This window comes from Equus asinus, chromosome 7 (assembly GCF_041296235.1).
Source record: "Equus asinus isolate D_3611 breed Donkey chromosome 7, EquAss-T2T_v2, whole genome shotgun sequence".
In the NCBI taxonomy this organism is placed as follows: Eukaryota; Metazoa; Chordata; class Mammalia; order Perissodactyla; family Equidae; genus Equus; species Equus asinus.
The window spans coordinates 95,719,922-95,733,372 of NC_091796.1; the positions used below are offsets into that span (position 1 = coordinate 95,719,922).

General features: G+C 45.6%; 1 protein-coding gene and 1 long non-coding RNA gene across 12 annotated transcripts in view; one reads left to right on the forward strand and one right to left on the reverse strand.

Moving 5' to 3' along the window:
* Window positions 1-13,451, reverse strand: part of FOXN3 (forkhead box N3) — a 396,443-nt gene that overhangs the window by 142,743 nt on the left and 240,249 nt on the right. The gene's annotated exons all lie outside the window — the stretch shown is intronic.
* Window positions 1-13,451, forward strand: part of LOC139045722 (uncharacterized) — an 84,675-nt gene continuing 71,224 nt past the window's right edge. Inside the window, exon 1 of one of the 2 annotated variants that reach the window (XR_011504735.1) lies at window positions 1-13,451. This exon is cut by the window's right edge and continues 21,156 nt beyond it. This is a non-coding gene — a long non-coding RNA (uncharacterized lncRNA). The other variant, XR_011504734.1, reaches the window with a different exon arrangement.

Below are 13,451 nucleotides of genomic sequence, written 5' to 3' on the forward strand. Positions count from 1 at the left end.
AACCTCATGACCTCACTAGGCCTCTACTCGGGTAAGTGAGAGGACTGGACTTGGCATTCTCCACAGCCACTGTGGACTAACATTCTGGAACCCTACTTCTGTGCTTTCGGAGGGCACCTCATGCCACCACTTCATTTTATAGACGGGAAAACAGAGATCAGGAGAGGTTCTGTGACTCACTCACAACCATGCACTGGTCAGGAGCAGAGGGAGACATGGAAACCAGGTCACTGCTGTTTCCATTACATGGGTTGCCTCTGGTATTAAAATTAAACATTTATTTTAGGGGCTGGCACCGTGGCTGAGTAGTTAAGTTCGCGTGCTCCACTTCAGCAGCCCAGGGTTTCACCGGTTCGGATCCTGGATCCTGGATCCTGGGCAGGGACATGGTACCACTCATCAGGGCACACTGAGGTGGCGTCCCACATGCCACAACTAGAAGGACCCACAACTAGAATACACAACTATGCACTGGGGGACTTTGGGGAGAAGAAGGAAAAATAAAAAATCAAACAAAACAAAAAATTTATTTTAAAAAAAGGGGTGGGGATTTATTTCACATTAGAGTCTATGCTTTAAGCAAAGAAAAAGGAATTTTAGTAAAGTCTTCATTAACTGGGCATAGTTAACCATTTAAGCAACAGCAAAACCCAAACAACGAGAGGCTGAGGAGGAGAGGCACTTTAGCCAAGGGCGGGGGGAGGTCTCCGGCTTTCTGTCCCTGGGTGTGCAGTTCACCCCTTCACGGTGAGCTGATGCCCAGCCTCTGAAGAGTGATTCCTCCAGGGGTGCTGAGGAATCACCTTCTGGTTTAATACTGAAATGGCAGGCTTGAACTCTGCCTCACTCATTAAAAAGGTGAGAACCCCACTAAGTTCTGCCAAGAGTCACTGATGGCCTCAGCATCCCCAGGTTCTCCAGATGGTCCACAGACACAGAATTACTTGAAAAGGGGATTCCCTTGTCCTCAAGTCACCAGCCCCGGGCAAGCCCCATTCTCTAAAAACGGTTTCCTTTCTGAGGCTGACATCAAGAACTTTTCTCATCGTGAAAATAAAACATCAAGGCTCATTCTACCAACGCTGAGTGTCGAGGGCATTCGCTGATATTCCCTGGCCAGCCAGCATCCATTCCCTCTTCTTCCAGCAAGAGCTCCTCAAATTCCCCTGAGTGGCAGCCCTCCACCAGGGCAGTGTGGGCAGAAGTCAGAGCATACACTGTCCTTTGCTACGGGGACTGCTCTTTAGGCCAATGGCAGACAGGCCCAGATTTTGGGGTAGGAGATCCACGCTTTTTCCACGGGACCTGACTTTCAAGGATTCAGGCTGAACTGGGCAGCCATCTTGCCTCCAGGAGGTGAAAGCTTGCCTAGGATCGGAGCCAACACAGAAGAAATGCCAAAGGATGGAAAGGGAAAAGCCGATGACTGTTGAGCCACAGAGCAAGTTTTGCCTGAAGTTAGACCTACTTGGGTGTTCTAGTTGATAAAGCTACCGGGATTTGGGATTTTCATTTGTATCTAAGCCACTCTGGGTCAAATTCTCTCTCAACTGCAAATTTAGTACTAACTGATAGACTGAGCCTTCAAATGGAGACTAAGTTCAAGATTACTTCTCCCACGACCTTTAAGGGAAGGTTCAGTCCTGCAAATGGAAGTAACACAGACAGGGCTGAAAAGAGGAGTGGTGCCCTCACTAAAGAAAAGTCTGCTGATGCCCGAGTGCCACACACACCATTACTAATGGCTAATAAAGGAGTTTTACCTTTTCTTATTTGGGGCTGGATGATCTATACACGTCCTAGACTTGGCAGCCTTTAGTTAGGTTAGCATCTAGCTGACAAGAGAAATCCTACAAGTTTATGTCTTTCAAAATAAGCTCTACAGCAATTAAAAGAGTATGCTCCTAGCAGAAGACTAGACGGAGAACTCAGTGGAAGTCTAGAAATAGCACGAAGAAGCACTGGTGCGAAACAAGTGTACTATAAATGCAGCATTTCAGATCCCCGGGGGAGATCCGGAAGATTGAAACACAAGACCAAAGGACCATCGAAAATGAGCAAAAAGGCCTTAAACCAAAACCAGGGCCTTGAGAAAAAAATACAGCTGGCTAATAAACACGGGGAAGGGTGCTGATCTCAGTGATTATAAAAGGAAGGAAAATCAAGACACAAGTCTACCGATTGGATTAGCAGATATTTACAAGATTGACAAGACCCAGGGATGGCAGCAGAACAGTCAAAGTGTTGGCAGGAATATAAATTGACAGCACTTGGGGAAGGGGTGGGGAGAGAAACTTGGATATATGTGTGTATCTAAAATGTCTATCTCTTTGGTCCAGCAATTCCTCTTCTAGGAGCTAATCGTTACATTCTACAGCCCGCCAATAAAGAGCTCAGACTCTAGTAAAGGACAGACCCGAGTCTGCTTGCCAATTCTAACCACCCCTTACCAGCTGCGGGTCACTAGGAAAGGCACATACTTCTCCCAATTTCAGTTCTTCATCTGTAAACTGGAGATATATGAGCACCTGGCCCGCAGGGCTATTAAAAATGCATCATTGCAGGCATATAGAAAGCACCACAAATGTTTTTAGCACTGAGGTGATATCCTCAGTACCAGGGGCTGCCCCACCCCCCAACTGCTGTGAGGGCTGCACTAACAGCCCACACTCAGCACCTCGTCAGAACCACCCTTGGCTGATGGCTACAAGTCACAAGATAAGTGGCTGACAGGCCCCCTGAACCCAAGGAGGATAATTCTGCCAGTGTGATTACATTCCCATCAGGCCTAAGCCAGACTTCAGGACTTCTTCGCTCAGCCTCTTCCCCATCCTGCCTCCCTCACTCCTTTTCTCCTGACCACACTCCCTTAAGTCAATCACTCACACCCAGATATCCCTGTCTCAGGCCATGCTTCTCCAGAATCCAGCCTGAGACCCGACTGTGAGGACTTTTATTACTAGGCAAGGGGGCAAAGGTCTAAGTCATGGCATGTTCACTGAGGCACGGTTACAAATCAAGAAATGGAAAACCACCTAAATGTCCAACCACGAACAGATAAACCCATACAGGTGTGCATACGTTATGCACATAGTCAGAAAGAGTACTGCATATCAATTTCCATCAAGAGAAGATGCACATGGCACAGTGCTGAGTGAAAATGCACATGACAGAGCAGTACAAAGTATCAGCCCACTTACAAATAAAGTTCGTGTGGGTAAAGGGATGTGTTAAAAGGTGTTAACACCCATGTTCACAGCAGCATTATTCACAACAGCCACGAGGTGAAAGCAACTCAGGTGTCTACAGACAGATGAACAGATAAACAAAGTATACATACATACAATGGAATATTATTCAGCCTTAAAAAGGAAGGAAATTCAGACATACAAAAGACAAATATTGTATGATTCCTCTTATGTGAGGTACCCATAGCAGTCAAATTCACAGAAAGAGAAAGTAGAGGGGGGTTGCCAGGGGCCAGGGGGAGGGGGTAATAGGGAGTTGTTTAATGGGTACAGAGTGAGTTTTGCAAAACAAAAAAGTTCTGGAGGTTGGTTGCACAACAATGTCAATGTACTAAATGCCACTGAAAGCTACACTTAAAAATGGTTAAGATAGTAAATTTTACATTATGCATATTTTACCACAATTAAAAACATTTTTTCATAAACGTTAACAAGATGGAAATAAGGGTACTTTTACTGAATTCCCTACAGTGTTTTACTGTTTGACCATTCTACAGAAGTATGTATTAACTTAATAATCAGAAAATACAAGGAAGCCATTTGAATTCTAGAAAATATAAACACACTACAAAAAGATGGTGTGCTTTTACTATAGTAGGCTGATAAGCTAAATAACTTAGGTTTTTGGGTTTTCAGCAGTTAACGTGTGTTTGTTTTTAATAGTGTATAAATTTAACTTTGGTCACTTGTTCAGCCAGCTTCCTTTCATTTCTTATCTCACCGCCACCAAAAGAGCTTAAAAGACATCAACAGCCGTTGTTCTGTGACTGATTAAAATGTCCAGGTTAATTCTGTTAAAATTACCACGTAAAGATGCTTTTAAAAACACTTCCCTTCCAGCTTTTCTTGATTCGTTTCTTCAACAAATATTTAAGTACGTAATAGGTGCCTGGCAACACACAATGCCTTGGGGACACAATCGTGGCCAGGATGAGCTCAGTTCCTGGCTCCCAGAGCTTGGCCATAACTGAGAAGACAGACATGAGGTGGACGGGCTGGTACGGAGCTCCACTGTGTTTCCACAGAAGGCTATGTGTGCGCACATGCACGTGTGCACACAGTCCCTCAAGGCATCTTTCACACTCAATGATATTGATATTATCCAACCTAGAACATAAAACCTTCATAGTTCCCACCAGTAAGGGCTCTTGACTTCCAGTGACCATAACAGTTGAACTTGCTCAACATGAGACAGTCATAATCCCAGACTAAAGGAACAAAAAGTTCATTCTTGCTCAAGTTTAATTATTCTTCCCTGCGGCAGAAGTCACCTCCCCAGTGATCAAAGCTCAGAAGCCTAGTCATCTCCTTGAACTATTTCCCCAAATGTACTTCTAGAAGTTCTCTGACACCTGATCAGCCCCAAGCCCCCTCCCCTGGCTCAGCCAAACAAGGAAAGGGATGATAAATGTGTCTTTGATGCCCAGGGCCCAGACTCATTCTGGGACCCAAACACCATCCATCTTTCTCATCCCTTCCCCTACTCATCCCAGACTCTACATCCAAACACCTATCTGAACTCAAAATCTCTCCCTCAATTCTTGTCTCCTGGTGCGTCACAAGGCACGTTTAAAATTTTTTATAATATTTGCTAGATACAACCTTTAACATTAGTACGACCCCCAAAAGATACACAACTTAAAATAAGATGATCAGAACTGGGATGAAAGCAGATGCCATCTAGTCGGTCAGTCCCCCCGTCCACAGCCCCCCGACTTGCCCAAGAGATCAAAGTCACCTGGTGTCAAACCCAGCTAAAGGTTCTGGGTGTCCAGGCAAGTCTCCCTCCTTCTCTCACCCCCAGACGGTTCTCCATTGCTCTGCTGTCCTCAGACTGTCGTCCACAGGGCTATTACGGGCACAAAAGACAGCTGCTGGCATTTCCTCTGAGATGCTCAAGAATGGAGGGAGGAGGCAGCCCAGGCTCAGGGCAGGCTCAGAAGACTGTGGAGGATTTTGGGTGCCATTTTGTCAGAACTATCTGCATGGCCTGTATTGATATCAGCTTGGGGTTCCTCTTTCAGCATTAACGTCAGATTTGTGCTGATCCAGCCACACTCTCCTGATGAGCCCTCTGGGACTAGGAGTGCCCAAAAATCTGTGAGCCAGATGGCTTAAGCCTTTGTAGAGTCGCTGGTCATAGAGAGAAGTGGTGCTAAGGAGGCCCATGTGGACCAGTGAGCAGAGTGTCTAATCCACTGACTGTGCCCATCCCAGGCGACTGTCTGAAGGAGAAAAGCAAGAGAGCCGACAATGATACAGTTGCTTTCATTTCTGGCAAGACTCTAGATAAACTTCTTGATGTAGACTACTGCAGAAATAGCCTACAACAACCACGTTTCTCAGAATCCACATCTGCAGGTGGGCCCCGCCAACAATGGTTCTGGCTTGGCCTCTTGGCTTGCTGTGGCCAAGGGGACATTAGGAAATATCACACAAGCAGAAACTGGAAAAGTGCTTGCGTATTCAGGCTTGTTTTCTCTTGTTGCTGGGAACCCTTCGCCACCATGTGAATCAGCTTGGAATAGTTTACCAAAGGATGTGAGACCCCATGGAGAGAGCTGCCTCAGCCATACCAGCTGAGGATCAAATATATACGCGAGCCCTACCAACACCACAAGGAACAGAGATGAGCCATCCAAGCTGAGCCCAGCCAAATTACAACATGATGAATGACAAGCAAAGACATGTTTATTCTTTGAAGCCACTTGGTTTGGGGTGTTTGTTATGCAGCAGAGACTAAATGACACACAGCTCATGCCACAGAACCTGCACAACAAACCATGATCCCAGGACTGCAATGCAGCTTCAAGACGTAGCTTTCCATGGTGACTTTAGTGGATGCTTAATGCAAAAAAAGCAAAGCAGTAACCGCAGTCTCCACACCACTTTCTGCAATCTGGCCTCTAGCAGTTACTAAGGAAGCTCATAGGACAAAATTGTCTCCACACGGCGCAGCACAGTACATTCAACAGCAACTTACTCAAGCCAACTGTTCCTACCAACTCAGGGACGCAAGACTTGGTGATATTCAAAATTACCAGGAGAAATCACCTCACATCCACCAGAATGGCTCTTTAATTAACAGAACAAGAAATAACGTGTGTTGGAGAGGGTGTGGAGAAAAGGGAACCCTCATACACTGCTGGCTGAAAGGCAAACTGGTGCAGCCACTATGGGAAACAATATGGAGATTCCTCAGAAATTAAAAATAGAAATACAATATGATCCAGCAATTCCACTACTGGGTATTTCTCCAAGGAACATGAAATCAATAATTTAAAAAGATGTATGCACTCCTATGTTCAGCGCAGCATTATTTACAATATCCAAGATGTGGACGCAACACAAGTGCCCATCAATGGATGAATGGATAAGGAGGAAATCTATCTATCTATCTATGTATAAAACACACAATGGAATACTCCTCAGCCATAAAAAAGGACAAAACTGTGCCATTTACAACAACATGGATGGACCTTGAGGGTATTATGCTAAGTGAAATAAGTCAGACAAAGACAAATACCATATGATTTCACTCATATGTGAAAGATAAACACATGGATAAGGAGAACAGACTGGTGGTTACCAGAGGGGAAGGGGGCAGGGGGAGGGCAAAAGGGATAAAGGGGCACATGTCTATGGTGATGGACAAAAACTAGACAAATGGTGGTGAGCACGAGGCAGTCTATACAGAAACTGGAATATAATAATGTATACCTGAAATTATATAACGTTATAAGCCAACATGACCTCAATAAAATAACTTAAAAAAAAATTTGGTGACAGGCAGCCCAATTCCTCAGACATGCTATAGAAGGCAAGGGTCCTGGGAGTTAGTGCTGGCGCCGACATATATTTTCTCTCTCCAAGAGTTCCTTCTACCTCAGAGAGCTGGGAGGAAATCTAGATACCCCGGAGAGAATCGTTCAGAAATCATTATTCAGTGATTGTACTCTTGGAAGTACACACACCCGATTAAGCAGCTCTAAATGTCACCCTAGAGAAAGGCAAGTTTCAGCAGGGGTAGAAACTAAGGGTCCCGCAGGAAGACTTCACTGTTATGATGGTTTCTTAGAAGCACACCAAATCCTGACACTTTCTGACTCTCTCTGTGGGATCTGAAATGGTGGCAAAGCAGGAGTTTGGTAACTTTGCTTAAACAATTTGGTTTGCCTTCTTTCCCACCCCACACAGACCCTCCTTTCTGAATTCTTTACAGTCTGCCACTAGTTGACCCATATTCCTCCTGTATGGTTAGTTTAATGTCTTAGGGCACCTTATATGCCCCAACTAATTAGTTAGTTTCCTGAGCGTACAAATCAAGTTTTAATGAACCCTCCTTTCTTCTTCTTCCTCCCTCCCTCTTTTTCTCTCTTTCTCATTCATTCATTCATTCATCAATTGATTATTAAAGAGCCCATAGCCAGACACAATGTCAGGGACAGCCCACAGCCAGAATGCCAAGAGATAATTATAAAAAGCACTGCTAACAGTTATCAAACACCTTTTATGTGCCAGGCACTGTTTTAAGGATTTTAAACACAAACTCATTTAATCCTTGCACCAATCCTAGGAGGACAGTACTGTTTTTATCCTCACAAACAGATAAGGATACTGATTGCAGAGATGTCATAACTCGCCTGTGGCCGCAGCTAGTGGGTAGTGGAGCTGACAACACAAATCTGGGCCCTAATAATACTGGCTCAACACAAGGTTGACATAAGAGAAGCCATATCGTAGAAAGGAAACCATATTGTAACTTTAAATGATCTACGACTAACTAGCCCAGACATGCTCTGTAGATTTTGTGGCCCCTCCTAGCTGCTTTAAGATGATAACTTTGTTCCTTTGAGTTGCTTAGGAATGTGATGACCCCCCAGGCAGAGAGCCTCTGCTGATAGCCGTCATCAATGACAAATGAAAGATCAGGGTATAGGGCGTTGCTCCATTCTCTGAGCATATCCAGTAAAACAAAGGACTATCAGGAACTGGGACCAGATGTCTGCCCCACCCACAGACCAGCCACCTCCCCACCTGGAGACCAGCCCCGTGTATAACTGGCCTGTAGTCTTTGTTGTGTAAGATGGTTCTTTCGGACATGAGTCGGCCATCTTCCCTCTTGCTAGCAAGCTATAATAAAGTCCTTTCTCTCCCACCACCTTGCCTCCTGACTATCGGCATGTCTTACGGTGAGCAGAGGATCCCCCTTGGGCGGTAACACTAACTGCTTTGTAACACCACCGCCAGATGAAGCTGCATACGGCCCTGGGAGGCAGATCTGAGGCATATGTGTTGTATCCCACTGGTACCAGTAACTCGACCTGGGTTTTGGAGTAAAGTGATATGAAAGACAGGCTAGAATGCAGAAGAGAGGCAGAAAAACAGGACGGGGAAGCCGCTGCAATAAATCCACAGAGAGGCAGTGAGTGTCAAGACTAAGACAGTGACAAGAGCTATAGAAAGGCTGGATCTGGGGTCGGCCCAGTCGTGTAGTGATTAAGTTCGTGCGCTCAGCTTCGGCTGTCTGAGGTTCATGGGTTTGGATCCAGGGTGTGGACCTACACACCACTCATCAAGCCATGCTGTGGCAGCGTCACACATACAAAATAGAGGAAGAGTGGCACAGATGTTAGCTCCGCAACAATCTCCCGCAAGGAAAAAAAAGAGGAAGACTGGCAACAGATGTTAGCTCAGGGTCATCTTCCTCACCAAAAAAAAGAAAGAAAGGCTGGATTCAAGAGATACTTCTAAGGCAAAATCGACAGCATTTGGTGCCTGAATCAAGGGAAGAATCAGATTATTCTGAAGTTTCTGAGTGGATACTGGGTTGAAGGGAGGGAGTTGCCAAGATGGAAAAATCCCAGAGGCAGAACAGGTTTGGAAGGTGTGTTGGGATCCCCAAGACACCCTCCAGGTTGGGTGATTCACTAGGAGGACTCACAGGACTCTGCATATAGCACATATATGTTCTCAGCCATGACTTATTTCAGCAAAAGGATACAAAATGCAATCAGCAAAAGGAAAAGGCACATGGGGTGAAGGCCAGAGGAAACCAGAGGCAAGCTTCCAAGAGTCCTCCCCCATGGGAGTCACACAGGACACGCTTAATTCCCCCAGTAACGAGTCTTGAGATTACATGCACAGTGTTGTCTACAAGGGAAGCTCATCAGAGACTCAACGCCCAATGTTTTGATTGGGGACCATTCACATAGGCACCCCCTAACTAGTGCATATGAAAATTCCAGATTCCTTTCATCAATCACATTGTTTATACTACTGGTTTAGCCTCAGTGAAGCACTCTTATTATAGTTCTGGGAATGGTGGGGAACATCTCAAAATCTAAGTCCCCAGACACCAGGCAAGGGACTACCTTGCAAGCAGGACTTTCTGAGGAAAAGAGCCTTGGGCCTGCTCCGTTAACACTTTTTTGCACAGAAAGACAAGTATTTGAGTTTTGTACAGGCGATCTCCTATCCAACACACAAGCGCTCAAATTTTAGACATTATCCTGACTCTTGAGTAATGTTCAGATTATGAAGCTTAAATCAGCACTTTTCTGAGATCTGAATATAACACCAAAGCAAACAGCAAATACAAATGACTGGGCAGGCTTGGCGGGTTTTGAGGCTGCCTTCGCTCCCCTTGCTGTCCAGTAAGAGAGCGAGCTCGAAGATGGTGACACTTTGCATTTCATTATTAAGGTCAGTAAACATTAGATCTGCTGCGTGATCAAACACAATTAAAACTTTAATTAACTGAAACCCAACTAGCCCCAACTTCAAATAAAAACACTGGCAGGCGATAGGGCAAGGGGAAGATGGAGACTTCATCACTTCTAAGAGAAAGGGGCAAGTCAGAAGCTTCCATCAGAGATTTGTTCAAAACAATCCCTTACTGTGGCCAATTAGTTGTTGTTGTTGGTGCCATGGAGTTGGTTCCGCCTCCTAGCGCCCCTGTGTATAGAATAGTGGAATCCTGCCCCGTCCTTTTTTGGCGCCATCCTCTCACCTTCCGGCGCTGTATCCGACAATGCTCTGCTGCTATTCACAGGGTTTTCAAGGCCAATTTTTTCAGAAGTGGGTAGCCAGGTCCTTCTTCCTAGTCCGTCTCCGTCTGGAAGCTTTGCTGAATCCCGTCCACCAAGGGTGACCCTGCTGGTATTTGAAATACTGGTGGCATAGCTCCCAGCATCACAGCAACACGCAGCCACCACAGTATGACAACCAACAGACGGGTGGTATGGCTCCCTGACCGGGAAACGAACCCTGGTCACAGTGACGAGAGCACCAAATCTTAACCACTAGACCACCAGGGCATGTATTTTACATGTACGTAATTACAAACCGCACACTGAAGGGCAAAATGCAATGTCCTCCAACACATGGAGTATTTGTTCAGCATACTCTAATCGTCGGCAGAAAACAGACTCCTAGATTCAGAATAAATTTCTAACAATGGGAGTTCAAACACAAGGTTTGCCAGTAAATTTTATAGCCAAGGTACCCAGCTTTCCCAAATTTTGTGTTAACTCAGGGTTCTATGGTATGAAGCCTCTCTCAAATGTTTTCTTTGGAATCATGCACAAACTGTTCCCCTGGCTGGAGACGGAATAAACCCAAGACCCTTTGAGTTGAGTTTCAGACAACCTGGCATTCCCTTGCATATCTCAGCGAATTAGCTCATCCCCAACCAAAATGCAAGAATTGGACCCAAGTATTATCAGCAGCGAGATAAATCTCTGTGGGTCTCCGTCATCATTCTTGGAAGAACAGGAAGGCACGCTCTCATAACAGCTAAAAGCCACTTCATATCAATAAAAATTTCAGATGGGGAGGCCGACAGTGTGGGGCAGAGGATGCTGACTACGTTTAGGGTTAAGAGGCCTCCCGGCCAAGCGCAATACAAAATATACCTCCAGGAAGCATGAGAAGTGAAAAAGACTTTAAAGCATTAAGAGAATTGTTACAACAGCTAGGAAACCCACCACAAATGGCAGAGAACACACTGGCTTCATAGCTCAGCCCCAACCTAAGCTGCAGGCTTTTCATGAATGATCTTACATGTGGGAGGAGCTGGGGTCAGGGGAAAGGACCCTTCTTCTCCTACATTCACTTTCTAGACTCTGGCTCGAAGACACACTGACCGAAGAAGATGTTCTCTAAAGGGGGGCTGACTTTATACGCTCTTAGTATATCTTCCGTTCAGTTTTGTTTCGAGTACTTTTACAAGCTTTCTTATTTCTTTCCATTCCTGTCTTTCCTCTTCCTTTTTTTTTTTTTAAACAAGAAGCCCAATAAGTACAATTACAGATCAACTTATTTTTAAGTATCTGAAGAACCCCAGGACGTTGATCTACCACTCCAGGCCCTAAACTGGATTGTCTCGCTGCCTGGAAGGAAATTGGTAAATTATTTCCTGAACAAAAGCAAGGAGCTTTTAGGTCCCATAAGCTCATTTCAAATCCTTTTACCCACTCTCTACTCCTTTGGCCCCCAGATCGCAATCCTCTTTGGGTAATCTGAGGGCCAACGGGTGCCAGGGCCATAGCCGTCCTTGCTTTCCCTCCTTGCTCTATGGCATTGCTTTCCACTGGAAGGGGGGCATCATGCCAGGGTTCAGGGCCCCATAATGGCTCTGTTCTTACAGGGCAACTGTTAATAATTAGCAGGAAGCATTTTGTCTTTAAATCTCACAGCTTGAACAGTAAGACCTCATAGCGCCAAAGAAACACTTAATTCTAGAGAACTGAGACTTGCTTCCAACAAATTCCGTGTGTTCCATGTGGATCTACTCACAGAATTAAATGGCTTCGTTCATCCGCCAACGCATAGCTATCAAGTGCCTCCTCTGTGTGGGGTGCTAAGCCTGGAGGTGGGAGCGAAGGGGAGCAAGACAGCTGGTTCCTGCCCTCACATAACTTAGACTCGACTGAGGAAGAAATGACTGTGAAGTGTAAAAGCCCAAGAGATGAAGCTCAGGCCTTGTGAGGACACAGTGCCCTGGTCTGCAGTGGGTCGTGGAGAGAAGGATGCGGAGGCAGAGAATAGAGGGAACAACATGGCAGCACAGTTCAAAATGAAGGAAATTCAGTAAGGCTGAGGGAAGGGGGCTAGTGACGTTGTCAGAAGCCATGAAAACAAGAACCCCCTGGAAGGAATTGTCAGTGGCAAGTAGAACTTTCAGAGGGATCACTCAGGCCACTGTGGGGAGCTCACCAGGAAAGACGCAAGGAGGCAACAGTAGCTATCCGGATTAGAGAGTCATTCATTCATTCACTCGGTCCATTCAAAAGTATTGATCTAGTGCTGTTATGGGTTGGGCACTCTTCTAGACCAGGAGGATACAGGAGGGAACAAAATGAAGTCCCTGATCTCAAGGGATCTACGTACAAATAAATGTATAAGATGTAGGTAATAATAAGAGCTAAGGAGAAAAATAAAGAAGGGCAATGGGAACAGAGAATGACAGTGGGAGTGTGTGTGCGTGCACACCGCTCATTTTGACGGAGCAGCTAGGGAATGCATCTTTGAGAAGGAGACATCTGAGCTAAGGCCTGAAGGCAGAGAGGATCTGAAGCAATGACAAGAAGGATCTGAAGAAGGAAGCACAATGGATATTGGAGGGAGCCATTCCTGGCAGAGGGCAAAGGCCAGCGGGAGGTTGTGAAGCATGCATACTCTGGGTGGGTCGGCATGGTGTGTTGAATGAGTGTGGATGTGTGTGGGAGGGTAGATGGGTTGGTGGGTGTGGGTGTTGTGTGTTGTATGGGTGAGGATGTGTTGGGTGGAGTGTGTGTACAAACCCACATCTTTACCAGTTCAAAGCAAAGTAGTAGGAAAAACAAAACTATAGTGGGATGAATGGGAAGATAAAGAGAAAGCTACCTTTTTGGGAGAAAACATGGGAATACAGAGATTAAGAAGGCTTATGAGGAGGAATAAGCAAAATAGCATTTAATCCTGAGCTAAAAGCTACCTAACTTTTCTCTTTGATCTCTTACCCACTGGGATGTTCAGAGACCCACCTACATGGGTCCCCTGAAAACCAAATCAGAGTGTGCAAAAGGCTGAGAAGGCAAAGATGACAGTGACAGCCCTGCAGCACCAAGGGTCCATCCTGTACCAGCACCACAGCCGCACAAAGTCTACGGAGAGAATGGAGCGCGCAAACGCCAGCCAGTGTTTCTTAAACTCAAATGT